The sequence below is a fragment of the Mastigoproctus giganteus genome, chromosome 8 (genome assembly GCF_048544385.1).
Source record: "Mastigoproctus giganteus isolate SK-2022 chromosome 8, ASM4854438v1, whole genome shotgun sequence".
Taxonomy (NCBI): domain Eukaryota; kingdom Metazoa; phylum Arthropoda; class Arachnida; order Uropygi; family Thelyphonidae; genus Mastigoproctus; species Mastigoproctus giganteus.
In genome coordinates, this window is record NC_143582.1 from 152,419,169 (window position 1) to 152,424,599 (window position 5,431).

At 37.3% G+C, this 5,431-nt stretch overlaps 1 non-coding gene across 1 annotated transcript; it reads left to right on the top strand.

Annotated features, from left to right (window-relative positions):
* Positions 1 to 5,095: 5,095 nt before the first annotated feature.
* TRNAA-UGC (transfer RNA alanine (anticodon UGC)) lies at positions 5,096 to 5,167 on the top strand. Its single transcript has one exon. It is a non-coding gene; the product is annotated as a tRNA-Ala (tRNA).
* The last annotated feature ends 264 nt before the right edge of the window (positions 5,168 to 5,431 follow it).

A 5,431-nucleotide genomic window follows, 5' to 3' on the forward strand; every position in this document is an offset into this window, starting at 1 on the left:
ATTAGTTGCTTTGACGCGTAACACAGGAATTCACTCGCTAACTTCTGAAATATCCTTTCGATTACTACTGTTGTACTTGGTTGTTATTTGAATGAATGTGGCCTTTCTATTAACCTGCACAAGTCTTGTCAGTCTCCACTGACCTCTCGCGTTAACCAGCTGTTTTCGACCACAGGATTCATTAGCTGGATGATATTTGGTCAGTGGACCAATCTGGATACATCCGAGACATGGCCGTACGTGAAAAACAACAGCAGTTGTAGTTTCCGATACTAATATAGGTACATTGAGTGTATAATAGTAGGCGTCTTGGCGCCGACCTCCTCGCTATGTTTAGTCACTTAAATCTAATAATTACATAGTGATCCCCCTGAACGTCAGTTAAACTAATCCGCATATGCTGATGATATAAAAATTTTCAGTAATTCTAACTTCTTTGAGTCCTCCCTTCTCTGAAAAAAGACAAACATACTGTAAAAATATTTTAAAAATTCGAGGATTATTCTGCCCTGTTTAATCTTTTAATAAATCCTTCTAAAACTGAGTCTTTTCAAAATTCTTTCAAAAAAGGCTTTTTGACATTAGCGTCGTTTTGAGCCCTTCGTAACAGTCTAGTTGAAACGATACGTCGCCGTCTGCTACCCATTTTGTGAGAGGTCTTGGTCCGATTTTCGTCGACGACTAGAGGAATTTTTAATTTCCTCTTCACTCGAGACTAGTCTATCTGATCTCAGGTGGGAATATAGGGTTTTCTTCGAGTTATTCTGAGTTTTTCAGCCCGCATCTTTTTGACATTAGTGGCTCGCCGGACCTTTCATCATCACGCTTTCAGGGATTTTCAGAGGAAGAACAAAAAATATTTGCCACACCTGAAGACAACAAACCTAAGAAATTTAAGCAGACTTACATCTTGTTAAGGTGTAAATCCTCTTGTCTCATTAGCTGTTTCGGGGTATACCATTTGTTATTTGTTATGATACCCATCTCCTTGAGGCTGTAACTGTTGCTTTAGAAACACTTGGCTTGTTATGTGCTCCAATCTGTTACTTGTATTAGTATGTCTATCACTGAAAGTTAAGAGTTCTGGAAACTGATACTGATTGATGAGTAATAAAATTCTTAAATAACCACTGTTTCACTATAATTCCTATTACAGATTGTTTTTGCTACACGGAGTCACAATCTTTCTGGGTGGTGATCGATAGACTGTTTGTTGGGTACCCTAGTGTCGACATAAACAATTTTCCAAAATTAGAGGGGTGGCTGCTCAATGGGGGAAAGTCCCTATATTTGACCAGATCTTATAAATAGTAACATAACTGGAAAATATAATAATGAAGTATTGGAAAAAAATCACAGATTAATAAATTATTATACTACGTGTGTAAATAGTTTCAATAAATAAAATTTATCCAGAAAAAAAAAAAAAAAAAAAAACGTGGTACCAAATACGGTGTTGTTCTTGTATTCTCTCTATCATTGATAGAGAAAAAAACCAGATTTATTTTTATTTATTTATTTTATCTGTCCAATTTAGAAAGTGGATCCCGAAACTGGACTACTGTTTCAAAATAAACCAATTAATAATTGAGTCGATTGTTATTTTATAAATACAGTATAATACAATTGAGTTGCATATGGCTCCAGGGCTGCTAGTTTGGCGAGAGTGTTTAAATGGGCACTGGGCCTGGGCTTGAGTCTCATCAAGACGGGAGAAATTTTTATGGCTTTTTTGTTTTGTTTTTTCCACATCACAGCCGAATTACTCTGCCTCATCAACGTTTATCTTCAAGAAAGTTTTATGTTCATGCAGACATCGACACACCAATGTTTTCACGTCATCAATGCGGAAGAACGGTCTACTATCTACGTGCAATATTACTTCGACATATCGGACACTTTCGACTGCTATGTGAAAATTGCTCCCTACTGAACAAATGTTAAAAATTATGCAAATGGTTTCAGGAAATCTAACTGTTTCCTTTTCAGAACATTATAACCGTTATAAAAGGGGGGGGGATGCAATTTTTAATTTCGGAATTACTCCCATATACACAAAGTGGTACCCAGTTAATCTGAGCCAATGCAAATCTCCCAAAATAACATTTTGGGAGATTTGCATATTTATTCGCCTCGTAATAAAGAAAATAAGCAGAATATTTAATAATTAACCGAAAAATGAAAGAAGCTGACGTTAGGAATGGTTACCATCAAAACAGAAGACCACATCAGCACAGCAATTTCCGGAAACTGTAAACGTGACTCCAATGATTCATGGAAATACAGCCCAAGAGACAGACGCGTCATTTCTACGAACCAGTGAAAGGTATCAGGAGGGGAAAAATTCAAGTGTGGGAAAACCATTTAGAATTAAAGATGTTATTACCGACTTATATTATTTGGCAAATCTAAAGGAAACTTCAAATGTGAAGTTTTTCGTTTTCTTTTTTGTTTGTTTATTTCTTTATTTATTTTTTTAAGTTTAATTTTCAAGCGGCTCTAATGAAAATCTTTTCACGTAAAACAACGTGAAAAGATTTTCTAGGGAGTAACCTTCTTTTTCTTTTTTTTTTTTAAATCCCTGGGACTGTCACACACCTGCAGTAAAAAAAAAAAATCAAATAGGCCACAGTAACTGTTTTAGATTCAATACACCCACAGGTTTAATTAATTAATAAAATATTTAAAAATATTTCATCTTAAGGGTATCCAAAGCAAAATTTAAATTTTCTGTTTATACTCTGGCGTCAGCGGCACCATCAATAAAGAAACCACTCTTTGCCACAGAATTCTGGCTCCTAAAGTGGGCCAACAGAAAGCACAACCTTCCAGCTCTGATTCGGACCACACAGCTTGCCAACTCTCTCGGAATTCCACGGCTTCCCACCTTAGTCGACGACCAACGCCTCCTAGCAACAGTCAGGATGATAACAGGCATAATGGCAACACCTTCATTCTGGGATACCTGTGGCTGGAGGATCCCCCCTGCTGCCCTTAGGGCCAATCCCGAGCTCCACTCACATTCAGCACGACTCCATCTCTCGGACAGGTTCCTTCCTCAGCAGATGCTCAAGCAAACCCAGGCACTGGACGCCGACCTGAACAAATTCGCTGCTGACCGGACTTACCGGAAAAAAATTATGACGAGTAGGACTAATCGGCAATGACTGATGTATACCTTGCATCTGTTCCTGTCTAATTGAGCTGGTGCTCTTATCTCGATGTTAAGCCAGCTCAATCAGATTTAACTCTCGTAAGGAGTTCTCTCCTTTGTATTATAATGTTTTCTTTGTAAAATTACCTTTTGTAAATAATTGTTCAATTTTCCCGGAAGTTTGGGAAACTGTAAGCCCCTGGCTTTATGGCCGTGAAGGGTAATAAAGATTATCTCTCTCTCTCTCTCTCTCTCTCTCTCTCTGGGACGGCCCCACAGTCAGAGGAGTTCACAAGATCTAACGAATACATGAAACAGCACTGTACAGTATTTAGCAATCAGGGGCTTGAACGGCAGTGAGTCAAAGTACGTGTACTTATATACCCTCCCGCTGCATAAGTTTTTCAAAGAAGAATAAGAATTGACTTCAAAACGACAAACGTTTACCAGATTTCACTAATTACGTTATTTCACTCCAGTCATTGGCCAAAAAATAATGAAATCGCTGTCTTTCAGTAGAAACGGAAAGTCTCTGTGTCCCTGTGCCAATGCGCCATAAAACAACAAACAAATCTGTTTCCTTGGCGGTAGGATAGTGGTTATAATCGCTGTCCTCCCACACCGTGGAAAAGGACTGAGTTAGAATCCCATGAATGACGCAAGGAATTTTAATGGACTTTTAACAACATGGCTGAGTTAGTTGAGCTCATAAGGGTTGGATGGTTTTTCTCCTGGAAAGCCGAGTTTTTCGTCCAGTGAACAGAAAACCCAAAAGAATGCAGGCAATTACACACATAATATACTGAAGCCATACAGCCTTAGCAGTTTTACCTCTCTCTCAATCTCTCTCTCTAAGTGCATCTTTTTATTATTTCATACTTGCCATTAATATCATAATACTCACTCCATATAAGAAAACAGATTATTAAATTACACCTTGGACAGTTTCCCATAAGAAATTCCGGAGTTGGTGTGGATCAGTAGGATTAGGAAAATCGAAAACCCAGTTTTCGACTGTCCTAATCGAAAACAGTAGGATTTGAAATCCTAATTCAAAAAATAAAAAATCCTATTAGTATTAATTATATACCGTATATGTACTTTACAATTCCATTCCAAATGCTTCTTGTTCATTTATAATCCTTAGGATAATCAGCGGTCAGGAAACCTTAGTACAGTGATTCACAACTTTGTAAGGCTTGCAGACCTCCACAAATTTTAAGCCACATTTCAATAACAGATTACTAAAATTAAACAATAATTAATACTTCTATACTAATAATGATTTATTTAATTTCGTGTCTTTAATAAGATACTTAGATGCAGTAGCATTGCAGAATAAGCTCATTCATTTTATAGCTTCTGCTTCTTTGATTATCATTATTATTTTTTAATATTTATTATTGTATATACAACGATTGTTTTAAAGTCCCACTCTGGTCCAATCGTTATCATGTTTACATTTAACCAGTTATTTAATCAGTTATGCCTGAAAGAATCAGACACACACCGAATATCGAAAGCTTTCAAATGTAAAAACTGATTCTGAACAAATGAGATACATATACTTGCTGTTTACGTTAACAAATACCCTATCTTATTTTACTAAAAATAATGGGATATATACTGTATACGAATAGTTCAGAATAGAATGTGGTAAGATTTTTAATAAAACGTTAGCCATAATTACTGTAAAATTACGTCGTGGAGGGCTTTACACAAATTTCCGGGAAAAAGCCAGTGGAATATGACGCTGCATTCTTCTTTCAAAGCACCAGTAAATTCTGAAAATAATATATATGTGTGTATACATTTATTTATTTATTGCCGCCGTTTAACTTTTAAATTCCGAAATATCAGTGCGCCTCACGCGAATTTTGTAATATTTCGTTATTCATTTATTGTTTTAAAATCATTTTTATTTATGGGGGGAATAGAGGGAGGGGTGTAGCTCAGTGGTAGAGCGTTCGCTTTGCATGTGAAAGGTCCCGGGTTCGATTTCCGGCACCTCAAGAACTTTTGAGGTTCCTCCGTAGCCGAGTGGTCAGGAGCGGGAGTGCAGTAGCACACGCTCTTTGAATAGACCGGGGTTCAAGCCCCTGACTGCTGAATACGGTCGATCTGCCAACCCGCACTGGACCAGCGTGACAGATTATGGTCCATTTCGCTCAGCATGAATTGTTGAGGAGGCGTCCATCCTGCAGTGGGTTGATAATGGCTGCACTTTACTTTACTTTTTTTTTTTAGAGGGAAGCAAATTTTTAATTTTTCGTGACG